We start from the raw sequence: 16,626 nt of genomic DNA on the forward strand, positions 1-16,626 counted from the left end.
AGAAGGCAGGGAAAGAAGAAAAGGGGGACAAAGAGCAGAGGAAGCAAATAACAAACATCTTGCAAGATGGTGGACTTAAATCCAGCCATATTAATAATTACATCAGATGTAAATGGTCTAACCACTTAAATGAAAAGGTGTAGCTTATCAAAATGGATAAAGAAACAAGACCCAATTTTATGCTGTCTATAAGAAACCCACTTTCAATATAAAGACACAGATAAGTTAAAAGTAAAAGAACGAGCGAATGTATACCATACAAATACTAATCAAAAGAAAAGTAGAATTACCATATTGATATTAGACAAAGACTTCAGAACAAGAAATATTTATTTCCCATAATAAAGAAAAAATTTAATGATAAAAGGGAATTCATCAAAAAGCATAACTATCCTAAATATGTATGCACCTAATAACAGAGTTTCAAAATTCAGGTAGCAAAACTTACATAGTTGAAAGGAAAAATAGACAAATCCATTATTATTGTTGATTCTTGTTGGAGATTTTCACACTCTTCTCTCAGTAATTAATAAAATAATAAACTGAAAATCAGTAAAAATATAGTGAACAATACTATCAACCAACTTGACTTAATTGACCTTTCTAGAACACCAAACAGCATAGTTCACATTTTTTTCCAGTTCTCAAGTAAATTTTACTGGGGTAGAACATATCCTGAAATTTCACTGAAACAATATCCTGGAACATAAAACAAGTCTCAATAAATTCAAAATATCTGAAAACATAGAAAATATGTTCTCTAATAATAGTGTAGTTAAATAGAAATTAATCAACACTCTTCTAAGTAATCTATAAGTGAAAGAGAAGATAATGAGGGAGATTTAAAAGATTTTGAAATTAATGATAATGAAAATATATCAAAATATTTGGGACAAAGCTAAAGCAATACTTAAAAAGAAATTTATAGGTTTACTTGTTTGTCATGCTCACATTAGAAAAAGAAGACAGATCTGAAAATCTACCTCAAGAAACTAGAAAAAGAAGAGCAAATTAAATGCAAATTTCATTTATATTTAAAAAATTAAATGAAATAAAAGCCAAGCAAAAAATCAAAGAAATAGAAAGTGGAAAATAATAATAGCAATTAAATTCAAAAGCATGTTATTTGAAAGATCAATAAAAATAGACATCTAGCTAGTCTCAGAGAGAAAGAGAGAGAAAGGGAGGGAGAAAGATAAATTACTGCATATATTACAAGGATAATAAAGAAATGTTATGAATAATATGCCAATACATTTGATAGTGTACATGAAATTAACAAATGCCTCTAAAGGTACAAATTACAAAAATAAACTCAAGAAGAAATCAAAAATCTAAAACTTTTAATTTGTTTTTAAAAATATTTCCATATAGAGCACTTGCGGAATAGGTGACTTTACTGCTGAATTCTTTCATCTATTAAAGGAAAAAATAGCAATTGTATACAAACTTTTTTTTTTTTTTAGAAAGTAGAAGAGGGATAATGCCTTCTAACTATTTGAAGCTAGCATTTCTCTGATGCCAAGGTCAGACCTACACATTATGGGAAAGCAAACTATAAACTAATATTTCTCAGAAACACAGAAGAAAACGTTCTTGATAGTGATAAGTTAAATTCAGCAACATGTAAAAATAATAATAAATGATGACAACGTATGGTTTGTCTCTAGGTTATAAGGTTGATTTAACATTTGAAAACCACTCTGTTTAATTTACATATTAACAGAATGAAGTTGAAAAACCATACGATTATCTCAATAGATGATAAAAAAACATCTGACAAAATCCATTTCCCATTCATGATAAAATTTCTATACAAGCTAGGAATAGAATGAAACGTCCTTATTCTAAAAAAGGACACTTAAAAAACTGTCAGCTAACAACATACTTAATGATGAAAACCTGAATGCCTTCTCCTAGAATTGGGACCAAGACAAGGATGTTCACTCTCACAACTTCTATTCAGCATTATACTAGTATTACTAGCCAGCACAATAAGGTAAGAAAAATAAAAGACCTACAGTTTGGAAAAGAAAAAAGTTATGCTGTCTTTATTCCCAAACAAAATGATCATGTAATACAGAGACTTCTAAGGAATGTACAGAAAATCTATTAAAATTAATAAGGGAATTTAGCAATGTCTCAACACCCAAGGTCAATACAGCAAACACAAAAACTACTGGATTTCTATATATTGCCAGTGAACAATCAGAAAATAAAATTTAAAGTATTTCATTTATAATAACATCAAAAACATGTTGAAAGATAAGTTTAATAAAGCAAGTGATAAACCTGTACACTGAAAACTACACAACATTGCTGAGAGAAATTAATGAGAATGGAGAGATAAATATCATGTTCATGGTTTGGCAGACTCAGTATTTTTAAGATGTTAATTCTCCTTAAGCTCATCTATAGATTTAACACAATTGCAGTCAAAATTCCAGCAAGATTTTCTTTTTTTGTTTTAGAAATTGACAAACTGATTCTAAAATTTATTTGAAATTGCATTGCAAAGCACTTTGCTATATGGTCTCTGATCTTTCCTAAACTTGCACCATGCCAAAGAGTTACTACAATCAAAGGAAATCTCTGTGCCCTAAGCACAGCCACCCTCAGTTAGATATTAACCAGGCAGCAATCCTCTGATGGAATTAATCCACATGAATAGTGAAAGACAGAGATTCATAAGGATGCCAGCTATATTTACATTTCATAATAAGATGAACTGGTGGAATTTTGAGAATGTAACAGATTAAGGTAAAAATCTGGTGGTGTGCATATGATGTATTTGTCCAGGGACACTTCACCATCTATTCAGGGCATTGCAAGTTGAGAATACACCACAAAGGCCACCTCTTCCTACATTTCACAGGAAGTTTGCTTTCTCCTGAGACTACAGATGCCCCAGAAGCTCAAAAACATTTTTTTTTCACAATGCCTTCCTTGGCACTAAGGGGCTATTTCTGAGGACTGTGAGATGGATGTTTGTAAGAGGAAGAACTGCTTACATTACAAAACTTTTCTACAATATTTTATCATTAGTAACTGTGGTTTCTTTCTCCAGCAACAACCACTTACAAAAAGGCAGACTTCATTAACATTCCTCAGTCCTGCTGAGTCTCCCCTACAGCTCTCAGCAGTCATTCACATTTCCAAAAAGCTTGAAGGTCAAAATTCTGCCTCTCTGTGTGCCAGAATTGCGTCATTACTTCAACTTATATTCAGACCACATCAATCTCCATTTTTGCTGCTGAAACTGAAACCCAGGAAGAACACACTTTGTTTAGACCAGCCAGGTTGCTAGAGCAATGAATAGTACAAGTCTTCAGTCATTCAGTCAAATTAAACAGGTTTCTGCCTTGAAGAACTAACCAGATGATGCACCAAGATATGATTATGGGCATGACTTAATTATTTAATTTGTGACTCATGATTTATAGTCAACCTAATTCTAAAAGGGTTTCTACACAAAATGTGTTAGGAAACTTCTTAAGGGCACGAAAATAAATATATTAAATTAGAGGTCAAAGCTCAAAATGGCCCAGTTATTTTAAGTAAATTTTAAATTTCAGAATAGTTTTATATTCCTTTAGTTTTTTGTGATTTGATGATTTTCTTTAGTGTTACATTTGTGTTCTTTTCTCTCTGGTTTTTGTGTATCTGCTGTAGGTTTTGCTTTGTGGTTACCATGGGGTTCATATCTGTCGACCTATAACTATATCCACTTGTTTTAAACTGGTAGTCATTTAAGTTCAAATACATTCTAAAAGAGCTACCATTTTTACTCCCCTTTCCCACATTTTGTTTTGAAATATTTTATATCTTCATGTTTATCCCTTTACTGTTTATTGTGGTTACACTTAATTTTACATTTTTTTTCTTTTAATCATTGCAGTAGCTTATTTAAGTGGTTGATCCACAGCCTTTACTATATATTTGCCTTTACTAGCGGGATTTATCCTTTCCTGTAGATTCTTACTTATTGTTATAGCCTTTTCTTTTCCACTTAGAGAAGACCCTCTGACATTTCTTTTAGGCTTGGTTTAGCATTGATAAACTCTTTTAGTTTTCATTTGTCTGAGAAGTTCTTAACTCTCCTTCAATTCTAAATGATAATCTTGCTGGGTTGAGTATCCTAGGTTGCAGGTTTTTCCCTTTCAGCACTTTGAATATATCATGCCACTCTCTTCCGGCCTGCAAAGTTTCTGTGGAAAAATCAGCTGATAGCCTTATGGGGGTTCCTGTTTTTCTCTTGCTGCCTTTAGAATTCTCTTTATCTTTCACTTTTGCCTGTTTGGGTTCACCTTGTTTGGGACCCTCTGTGCTTCCTGTTCCTGTTTCCTTCTTCAGGTTTGAGAAGTTTACAGCCATAATTTTATCAAATACATTTTCAATCTCTTTCTTCTCCTTCCGGGACCCCTGTAATGCGAATATTGGTACACTTGATAGTGTCCCAGAAGTCCCTTAAACTGTTGTCAATTTTTTTCTAAATTTGCTTTTCTTTTTGCTGTTCTTATTGGGTGATTTCCATTATTTTATGTTCCAGAACACTTACACGTTCTTCTCTATCACCTAGTCTGCTATCCATTCATTCTAGTGTGTTTTTCATTTGCTATTGTACTCTTCAATTCTGACTGGTTCTTTTTATATTTTCTAGTTCCTTGTTAGACTTCTCACTGTGTTCATCTATTCTTTTCCCTAATTCAGTTAGCATTCTTATTACTAACACTTTGAACTCATTATCTAGTAAATTATTTATTTGTTCTGTTAGTTGTTTTTTCAGGGGTTTTCTTTTGTTTTTTTAATTAAAACAAATTCCTCTGTCTTCTCATTTTGCTTAACTTTCTCTCTTTATGAAATTAGGTGAAACAGCTACTTTTCACTGTCTCGAAGGGGTGTCCTTGTGTAGGAGCACTCCTATACAGTCTGTGTGTGCCCATTGGCGGTGGTGGGAGAGCTGTATCTGATATGAGTATGTCACATCTTCCCCCAGGATATGCTGGCAACTATCACCTTGGTAGGAGATGGGACTGGAGATGGAGGGGCTAGAGCCACAGCCAGTTATGAACTAGGGCTTCTCCTCTGCTCAGGAGCCAACATGACCTTATTGGTGGCGAGGTCAGGTCTCAAGTTGCTGGAGCAGAAGCCCTGAGGGTCAGGTCTGAGCTGGCTCCTTTTCCTCTAGCTCTTCCTTCTCCCAGTACTGCCACCCTTGCCCCAGAGTGGGCATTTGGTGTGGGTATGGGCTCGGGCTGTGGCGGTCCTGGCCCCAGTCAGAGTCCTGGACCACTCCCAACGTGCTGCCTCTACGAGAGCCAGTAATGGCTGTCTGAACCCCATTCAGATGCTGTTCTGTGTCGGAGCCCATCTCTCACAGCTGAGCACTCCCCTCTGGCCCCGCAGTCCTCACCCTGGTGTGGATCTACATCACAAAGCAAGCCGGGCCGCAGCAGGTGCTTGGCTCAGGCTGAGACAAGCACTGGGGCGATCGCAGGAAACTGGCCAGAGTCTCATGCAGTTTCAATCTGCTTTCTCTGCCTGGATTCTGCAGTAAGCAAGCATGTATATACTCTTCAGGAGTGGAGTCTGGGTTTCTTTTTTTTTACATCTTTATTAGAGTATAATTGCTTTACAATGGTGTGTTAGTTTCTGCTTTATAACAAAGTGAATCAGTTATACATATACATATGTTCCCATATCTCTTCCCTGTTGCATCTCCCTCCCTCCCACTCTCCCTATCCCACCCCTCTAGGTGGTCACAAAGCACCGAGCTCATCTCCCTGTGCTATGCGGCTGCTTCCCACTAGCTATCTACCTTACATTTGGTAGTGCATATATGTCCATGCCTCTCTCTCGCTTTGTCTCAGCTTACCCTTCCCCCTCCCCATATCCTCAAGTCCATTCTCTAGTAGGTCTGTGTCTTTATTCCCGTCTTATGCCTAGGATCTTCATGACCTTTTTTTTTTTTTTCTTAGATTCCATATATATGTGTTAGCATACGGTATTTGTCTTTCTCTTTCTGACTTACTTCACTCTGTATGACAGACTCTAGGTCCATCCACCTCACTACAAATAACTCAATTTCATACCTATTTATGGCTGAGTAATATTCCATTGTATATATGTGCCACATCTTCTTTATCCATTCATCCGATGATGGAAACTTAGGTTGTTTCCATCTCCGGGCTATTGTAAATAGAGCTGCAATGAACATTTTGGTACATGAACCAGTCAGAATGGCCATCATCAAAAAATCTAAAAACAATAAATGCTGGAGAGGGTGTGGAGAAAAGGGAACACTCTTGCACTGCTGGTGGGAATGTGAATTGGTACAGCCACTATGGAGAACAGTATGGAGGTTCCTTAAAAAACTACAAATGGAGTCTGGGTTTCTTACAACCCTCCTGTTAGTCCCGCTGGTTTTCTAATCAGCTAGGGGGACTCATCTTCCCAGTGTCAGACCACAGGGCTGGGGCACCCAATATATGGCTCTAACTGCTCACTCCCCAGGGAGGATCCCCTCCCCTCCCCATGTAATCCCCCTCCCCTTCTGTGTCCCCTCCCAGGGGCACAAGTCCCAACCTGATTGCTTTTCTTCCTTTCCTACCCAATTCCGCGTGTATCTTTCTTACAGCCTTGGTTGTATAAGAATCTATCTGCCAGCCTCCAGTTAGTTTTTAGTGAAAGTTGCTCCACATGAAGATGTACTTTTAATGTGTTCCTGGGGGGAGGTGAGCTCCGTGTCCTCCTACTCTGCCATCTTGATCTGTCCCCCTGAATAGTTTTAGATTTGCAGAAAAATTGTGAAGATAGTACAGAATTTCCATGCACCCTGTAACAGTGTCTCTTATGATTAGAATCTAACATTATTAGCATCTAGTGTGGTACATATGTTACAATTAATGAGCCTTATTATTAACTAAAGTCTATACTTTATTCATATTTCCTTAGTTTTTACCTAATGCCCATATTCTGTTCCAGGATCCCATCCAGAATACTATGCTACATTTAACTGCCATGTCTCCCTAAGCTCCTCCAGACTAGGCTATTATAGTTTCTGACTTTGATGACCGGGACAGCTTTGAGGAGTACTAATTAGGTATTTCGTAGAATATCTCTCATTCGGGACTTTTCTCATTTTTTTTTTTTTTCATGAACAGACTGGGGTTATGGACTTACTGAGGTAAACTCCCATTTTCATCAAGGGTACGTGATATCAGTGTGACTGCTGCTGACGTGAACCTTTATCATGTGGCTCAGGCAACGCTCATTAGATTTCACCGCTGTCAAGTTACTCCCTGTGGTCACTTTTGGAAGGAGTACACCTTTCCAAACTTTACTCTTTGTAAGGAAGCGATGATGTCCATACTTAAGGGCTGAGGAGTTGTGCTCCACCTGCTTGAGGGCAGAGTGTATACATTTTGTTTGGCATCCTGTATAGGAGACTTGTCTCTCCTTTCTCATTTATTTGTTCAATCATTTATTTATCTCAGTATGGACTCATGCATATTTATTCATACTTTGGGTTATAATCTGATACTACATTATTTATTTTCCTACTTAAATTATTTCAGCTTTGGCCACTTGGAGTTCTCTCAGTTGTCTCCTGTGTCCCTGGGACATATCCCCATTGTTTTATATTTGATTACTTCCTTACTTCATGGCACTAGAAAATGCTCCAGTCTTGTGTTTTGCCTTCCCCAGTCCTAGAATCATTCATTTCTTCAAGAACCTCTGGTTCCTTTTATTGGAGAGTATTAGTAGAAACCAAGGTCTGGGTGCTGGGAAGACTGTCTAATTTTTGAAATAATAATTTTCTCCATGTGACTGAAAGGATCCTGTACATTTCTGTTTTACCAGTGGATTTCTGGGTCATTTAAAAGTGCTTTGAATATGTCAAAGGAGAGGGTCAGACTGAGTAATATTCTATTGTTTCCATTGAATAATTGATGTATACAGTGCAACATGGAGTTTAAATGTATGCAGGCTATAGAAATTTAGAATCAAACAACACGTTAGAGCAGTACCTCTCGAACTTTAATGTGAATTCGAATTACCTGGGCATCATTTAAAATGCAGTTTCTCATTCAGTGGGTCTGGAGTGGGATCTGAGATTCTGCATTTCTAACAAGTTTCCTGGTGATACCACACTTTTGATAGCAAGATCTTAGAGCAGGAGATGGCTTTTTTTTTTTTTTTTTTTTCTGTAAAGGGCCAGGTATTTTAGGATTTGTGGGCTATACAGTCTTTGTGACAGCTACTCAACTCCACTGTTGCAGAGTTGTAGATGAAACATAAAGAATAAGTATGGCTGTGTTCTGATTAAGCTTTATGGACACTGACATGTGAATTTAATATAATTTTCACCTGTCACAGAGTATTAAGGTAAAAGCTGTTCTTGACTCTAGGGCCATACCAAACAGGTGGCAGGTCATAGCTGACTGACTGTCTTGAGCGCTTATTCCCAAACCAGGTCACATATCAGTATCTTCAGTAAGGAAGTTTCAGGAACAGTTGTCCAGATTTTATGCCACAGGTGTGCCATGGCCTGTGTACTTCACAAACCTTACAGGTGATTCTGATGCACAACCAGGTTGGAGAACCACCGCTGCAGAGGGCATTGCATGACTTCCCTGTTGTAGCCATTTTCTCTGTGCTTGCACACTTCTAGTGAGAGGAAGCTCACCACCTGGCAAGTAGATCATCCCATTTATGGACACATCTAATAATCATGAGAGTGATTTTCCTACCACTGTGCTGCCTAAATTTATCTCCTTGTACCTTCTAGTTATGAGCTCCCTCTTCCTTCCAAAGCCACGAGGAACACATCTAATCCTGCTTCTATGTAACAGTGCTTCTAAAGTATTTGAAGAAAGCTATCATCACACTTCCTTTAAATCTTAAATCTTCTCTTTTGAAGGATAGGATTTGTATTTCTAGCTTCCTATCACTTAGATCACACTCCTCTGGAACACTTTGCGTTCCTCTTTCCCCTGTCATTTGTTATACCCAGAACGTGTGAGATATGCAAAATCCTGGCAGACTGTTGGCTCCATTGTTTTGACATCTCTACTTCCAGTAATGCCACTTAAGATTACATTAGTTCATCTCTTTCTTGATGGTCAGTTCACACCACTGATTTATACTGAGCTAGTTACCAGCCAAAATTCCTAAGACTTTTTCTATGGGAGTGAAGTTAAGTCAGGTCTCCTTCTTTCTCTACCTGTGTAGGGGTGTTCTTAATGCAACTGCTATATTCTACATTTTATCCCTATGAGATTTCACCTTGTATTTTTGGTCTACCGCTCTTGCTATTTAAAAAAATTCTTATTTATCATCTGTGATGGGTTGTTGCAGTAATGGCTCCAAGTTTATTTATATTTCTTTTTGTCCCCTGCACTTTGCTAGTCCCTCCTATCCTGACTCAAGGCTTGGCCAGGTAACTTGTTTTAGCCAATGAGACAATAGTAAATGTGACACAGCAGAGACCGAGAAGTGATTGCAATAGGGGCTTGCATTCTCTTTTGCTGTTTTTTGGGACCATGAGACTACAAAACAAACAAGCTCAAGCTAGCCTGCTGGAGGATGAAAGGTCATGTGGAGCACTGGGGCACTCCATCCCACAGTTAGCTAGTCCAAGGCAACCTGTACTTGATGGTGAACACATGAATGAACTTCAGTCATGACATATTAAGCTCAGCCCAGGTCAGCAGAACTGCCCAACTGAACCCGGCCTAAACCACTGAACGATAGAACTATGAGCTAATAAATACCTGCTGTTTTAAGCCACAAAGTTTTGGCTGATTTTTTTTCTTTTATGTAGCAAAAGCTAATTTATACAGCATCTAATATAGCATAGCATGTATTCTTTTTTTTTTTTTAACATCTTTATCGGAGTATAATTGCTTTACAAATGGTGTGTTAGTTTCTGCTGTGGTGTTAGTTTCTGCTGTATAACAAGGTGAATCAGCTATACATATACATTTATCCCCATTTCTCCTCCCTCTTGCATCTCCCTCCCACCCTCCCTATCCCAGCCCTCTAGGTGGTCACAAAGCACTGAGCTGATCTCCCTGTGCTATGCGGCTGCTTCCCACTAGCTATCTGTTTTACACTTGGTAGTGTATATATGTCAGTGCTACTCTCTCATTTTGTCCCAGCTTACCCTTCCCCCTCCCCATGTTCTCAAGTCCATTCTCTACATCTTTATTCCTGTCCTGCCCCTAGGTTCTTCAGAACTTTTTTTTTTTTTTTTTAGATTCCATATATATGTGTTATCATACGGTATTTGTTTTTCTTTTTCTGACTTACTTCACTCTGTATGACAGTCTCTAGGTCCATCCACCTCACTGCAAGTAACTAAATTTTGTTTCTTTTTGTGGCTGAGTAATATTCCATTGTATACATGTGCCGCATCTTCTTTATCCATTCATCTGTCGATGGACACTTAGGTTAGCATAGCATGTATTCTTTCACTTGCACGTCACTCACAAATGTGGTGTTTTCTATATCCAAATTATTGAGCAGATTCTGACCAAATAAAGAGCTCTTGAAATATAACTCTAATGTTGACATTGGCCAAGTCTCTTTGTTCAGCCAGCTTTTAAATATTTTAACTACTTTACATGCAGCCCACAATTTGCAAAGGAAAATTTGCATTGGAATAAAAGATGGAATTAGATTGTAATTTTATCTTATTTCTGCCCTCTGATTAGTCTGGAAGATTATGTTCTGTTTTCTTATGTCGCAATATTATTTGTGGTCAGAATGTTTGACATATCTGAAAGTAAATTATGTTCATAAGAAAAAGTTAAACAAAACTTTTCTGAGTAGTCAAATTGTTTCACATTATGGAAACCAAAAGAAAGAAACTGTCGGACATTTGAAAAATTCCTTAAAATCTTCTCATATTGATGAATTTTATAAGTTTTGTAAATGCAATGAGAAGCGTTTCTTTTTCTTTTCCTTTTTTTTTTTCTTCCTTTTGACTCTGTATTTTTGTTTTCCTCCTGAGGCCCCTAACTGTTGCCTTCAATCTGAAATAGAAGTGCTGAAATCTTGAGTGTGAGGGTTGGCGAAAAGAATGAAAAAGACATTTCCTGCATGATTAGTAGCAGGAAATACCAGAAATCTCATCCAAAATATTCTTTTCCCTGCATATTTTTTGTTCCATATATTATTTTTATTCATGTTTTTAAAAAGCAATATATTATCTGCTTCAGTGCATGTGTTCTGTTTATACTCACTTCAATTACTACATTAAAAAAAAAGATACAAAACCTTAGAACATCTTTGGAATAACCAGAGACAGCAAACAAATGATCTTATAATAAGACAGACTAATGTAGTGGAAAGAACACTCAATTGGTAATCAGATAATCCTGATAGGATTGTCTCATATACCAGTTACCAGCTCTGTGACATTGGGCATCTGTTAGAATTTTTGTTTCTGTTTATATAACATGAGGATGATAATAGTAATATCTAACTTACTAGATTCTTGTGAGGACTATCTGTGTAAGAGTCTAGTACATTGTAATTAATTAATAAATAATAGCTGTTATAAAACTAATAAGAATAGAAAATATCTAATGAGCACTTATTTTGTATCAGCCACTGTGCTAAGAGGTTAGCTTGAATGGCATGGTAAGACATGGTGTCAGGAAGCAAGTCTTTTTCTATTCTTATTAGTTCTATTCTTATTAGTCCTCACAGAATGTCTGCAGGGTGTATATTTTGTTGTCCACCACATGTAGCTTCCATTCCTGGCCCAAGAGGGCTGCTTGGAACTAAATTATAGCATCTCTGCTCATAATAGCAACTAAAAATGGATATATATTTTCTCCCCATTAAGAACACTTTCATCTTCCTCATGTGGCAACATTTAGCTATAAAAGAGGCTGGAAAATGTGGGCTTTATTCTGAGCAACCATGTGCCCAGTTAAAAATTAAAAATTCTATAATGAGAGGAGAATGGATATTGGGGGGATAAACTAAAATTCTCTGTTATAGATGTCTAATATATGTATTCTTCAGTGCATTGGTGTGAATGTGTTTTTCAAATACATAATTTCATGTTAGTAGGTGAGGTGGAAGCAAAAGTAAGGAGGAGTACCACTAAAACATTATACCCAATTCCAGGTTTTGCCTAGGGCTAGCACAGAGGAGATATCTGATTAGAAAGTGATTTTCTTGGCAGCCTGAATGTTAACACACTCTAGTTCTTCCTCCCTCCCTTCTTCCCTCTCTCCCTTCCTTCCTTCCTTCCTTCCAGGTCAGGAAAAGAATTAATTTCTAAAGATACTAACACTTACATGAAGTCCAAATCTAATTTACTTTTCCATTTTAGAGGCCACACAAAATTTGACTTCTGGAATAAAAGCATGTCATTCATCTGTAAGAAAAAAAAATACTAAATTAAACCTTCTTTCATGATGGATCAGTTAAATAGATTTGAAAGGCAGCCTCAGGGAAGACTGGAGGAAATGACAGAACAACTAATTTCTACTTTCATTAAGAACTATGCTTAAAAAATTCTTAATTGATGTTTATATTTTTTTCTTTCCAGGTCTTCATATTTTGTTCCCTGAACCTTTCTAATTTCCTGATCTCAGTATTTAATCCCCCCCTTTTTTTTTATAATACATGGTAGTAAATACTACAGACATGGTATCCTACTGACAAAAGTTCATACATTTGTATGAAGAATGACTGTCTTAAGAATTCACAGTATGTGCTGTCGATAGCTGTATTAGTTTCCTAGGGCTGCCATGACAAATCACCACAGACTTGTTGGCTTAAAACAACAGAAATTTCTTCTCTCATAGTTCTGGGCACAAAAGTTTGAAATCAAGGTGTTGGCAGGGTTGACTCCTTCTGGAGATTCTGAGGGAGAATTCCAAGCCTCTCTTCCTGGTTTTAGTGGCTGCTGACAGTCCTTGGCTTGTGGCTCCATCACTGTCATCTCTGCCTCCATTTTCACACTGACTTCTCTGTATATGTCTGATTGCTGTCTCTATAAGGACATTTTTGGTGGCGCTTAGGGCACTCCTGAATAATCCACAGTAGTCTCCTCATCTCAAGATTCTCAATTGCATTTGCAAAGATCCTTTTTCAAAATAAGGTAGCCTTTAAAGTTCCAAGGATGAGGACTTGATGTCTATGGGAGGCCATTATTCAACCTACTACAATAATTCATAAATGTTGCTTAACCCTTAATGTTTTGTGATGTTAAAATGCTCAATAGAAACAGAATTCACCTCTTTACACTGGATGTTACAAGTTGTACATTTGGTAGACGTTGTCATTTTATGAAAATTTTGAGTAAAATTGTTTTCGTTTTTCATAGAATAAATAATATTTTTGTGAGGAGGCACCTTATGTGTTTATCATCTGACAGCTCGTTCTGGAAGTAGAAAATGACTCCCAAGTAACTGCTCTGAAAGAATGTTGGTTTTCCTCACCCTGACTGCCTTTCACCTTCTCTTGCAAGTCCTTTAGCAAAGCTAGGGTGTTGTAAATAATAGAAAGTGGCAACGGTTGTATTGCCAAAAAATATAATATATGTTGCTTTGAGTCTTCATTCACCAGCCCTGGGTAGGATACTCAGCCTCTCTCTCTCTCTCGCTAAAAAAGGGTAAGCCTCTCCCTGTTGAACTCAGGACATTTTGCTTTGCTGGGAGAGGCTAGTATTTACTATGAACATATGTGTCACTGATGTGCACCAAAGAAGCCCTTATACAGGCTGTCTGCAAACAGGAGCCAGTTCCTGATAGATGATAAACCTGGTGACTATCCTGAAGTAACTGTGTATGTTAACATTAAATTTAAAACGCAAATTAATTTCAATTACAGTTGTTTTAAAAATAGGCTACTTGATGAAATTTGCTTTCATTTTTTCCTATTGGTTTATATGTGTAGACTCAACTGATATATAATTCTATATTGGTGAATATTTTGACTGCAAAGTCTCTGGGAGGTGGCAGAGAAGATTCATCACATGCATGATGTATTCAGTTGTCCATCTTTCAACTCAAGTGTTTATTAATTTCCCTCTAGCTCTTCTCCCAAAGTGCTTCTATTCCTATTCAAAGATGGTGCTGAAAATGTAGTTTTTAAATAAGGATTATCATTTTTGTGACAATTTTGATGGACCAGACAAAAAAAAGAAAGAAGCAAAGAGTTCAATGAAAAAGATGTGATGATTCAGGCCAGAGACAGCCCAGGATGAACTGGTCTTTTCACTATAGATTGAGGAGAAAGGGCATACTTTAGTGATAAAGTGGAAGGAAGAAAAATGAAATATGCTGAATACCTGTGATAAGGGTAAAGTGAAATTACATGGTGGGGGGATAAATTTGTATTTTTTTATTTCATTTGTCCTTGTTATAGACCAGACTTAATATCTGGCTCTTTTCTGCCAAGAGCTTAAATCAGATCAAGCGGCCAGGCTTGGAATACTTGAGCTAATAGCTGCTCATAGCACTGTTTTCCCTTCTAAACAGTGTAGTAGAAATAATGCACCTTGATAAGAGCAGCAATTAACAGTATTATCACTTAAGAACCAACATCTTACGGAGTAGTTTCCTGAGAGGAGACAATAAGATTTAAGGACTTAGCTGGCACATAAATAATTTATTTACACAATATCTCCTCTTGTTACCCATTTATTTTCACATATTCCATATTTCTTATGGTAAAGTAAGAACTTCCATTTTCTGGTTTGCTTTTATGTCAGAGCAAGGTCTGGTGAATTGATTTGGTTATTCTGCTAACATTCTCTTTGCAGAAGCCCTATTTGAAAATGAAATTCCCATACAGAGCTGTTCACCAGACTGGACTGGTCAATGATAATATGTCTTTACTTCCAAATGACAGGTGGAAGTAGCATATGAGGAAAACATCTTGTTTTATATGCTCTATCTTTGGCAATTAGCATGCCATTAGATTAAGAGAAATATTGTAGCCTCTTTCGGGGGAAACTCTTCTAAAGTATAGGGCTCAGAGCACTAAGATAAGAATCTGAAATTCTAGATTTTAATTAGTTACTAATTAACTGTGGTCCTAGGAAAATTATTTTCTTCTTTCACATTTACAAAATGAGGATAATAATGAATATCTTAATTACTTTATACAGTAGCTGGAAAGAACATAGATGTCTGTGTTTGTGTGTAAGCACTTTGAAAAAATAAGAATTATACAAATGTAAGATTTCAAAAATAATATTAATGAATACTTGCTTGGAGAGAAAAATGTGTATATATGTATATACATATTTATGTATATACATATGTAAGATATTTCAAGACATACATATATGGGAGGAGTATTGTTTATTTTTCTTTCTCCTGGCCTCTGTTCCATGCACATCAGGCTATGACTTCATTTAAGTATTTCCATCTGGAACAAAAAGTAAAGGAAAGTTGAGGAAGTCATATCTTGCATTCTCAATCTTCCAAACCACATCTCCCTAGAGTTCAGGTTCTGGTATGCCTGGGAATAGTTTACAGCATTTTATACTTAAAAAAATTCCTTCCTCCAATAATACAAATTCCTCTGGAATAGGCATCCAGAGCCATATTCAGCGTGTTTAGAAAAAAACCTAATGTGTGTCTCTGTTACTGGAGTGGCCAGCAGGGACCCTGCTCTGCTGGAATATTTATGGGAAACACATGCAGAGAAGATGCTAATTACAGAGCACTCAGAGTAGTGAGTCTTCGAAATCATTTTCCCCAGATTAGACATTGAGAAGCAGTAGAAGAAATTTAACTCATGTGCCCTCTAGGCAGACATTTTACCTGTGTTGGATGTAAATTTCCAGCAGAAAGGACCTCCCTCCTTTGGCCGTTTCCTCTAATGAGTGAGTTTCGTTTGCTGTTCTCTGAGCATGATAGAGTCCATTCTGAACACCTGTTGTGTCTGCAGTACTTTTAAACATTTTCACTGGAAAGTGAGACTTTTGTCTATCATTCAGATACGCGATGTGCATGATGCTAGGAGTTGTTTTTGGTAGTTTGTAGATGGTATTAAAAAAACCATCCTGAATGTCACCAGTAGGGTAAATAATAAATAAGCACACATGAGCACATCTATTGTATGATGGAAAGGACAGAGAGAAAACCAAATAGGCAAGAATAAGGGGAATGAGAGAAAGGAAAGGAGATTACAAGTCATCATCAAGTGCCCCAAATGTCTCTGTGGAGTCCATGCCTTCGGCAGCCTGTGCCTGGTGCGGACAGGACCTCATGCAGATCTGTGCAGGTGGCCCTGGCTTTGGAAAGCTGCTCTTGTAGGTTCTAGCCACTCAGAAAGAATAAACTATGTTTAAAACTTAGCAAGTGAATAAAGAATAAAGTTAGTATTTTTATTATATGCAACATTTCTGCAGCTGCTAACTAATGCCAGGACTAGTGCTGTTTCATAACTGAAGATGTATACCTCGAATAAAAATTAGGGGACTCAGGCAGCAGGAAAGAGTACTAGCCAGTCAAGGAGCTCTACATGATACTGTTAAACACAATTAACTGAACATTTAAAAGTAAAAAGGAGATGGCGAATATTCTCCAAAAGGTCAGTAACATGTTTCCCAATATGTAATCATTTTATCTTTTAATACGACATTTT

This window comes from Aethalodelphis obliquidens, unplaced genomic scaffold (genome assembly GCF_003676395.1).
Source record: "Aethalodelphis obliquidens isolate GAN/ISIS:26980383/991018 unplaced genomic scaffold, ASM367639v1 scaffold3, whole genome shotgun sequence".
Taxonomy (NCBI): domain Eukaryota; kingdom Metazoa; phylum Chordata; class Mammalia; order Artiodactyla; family Delphinidae; genus Aethalodelphis; species Aethalodelphis obliquidens.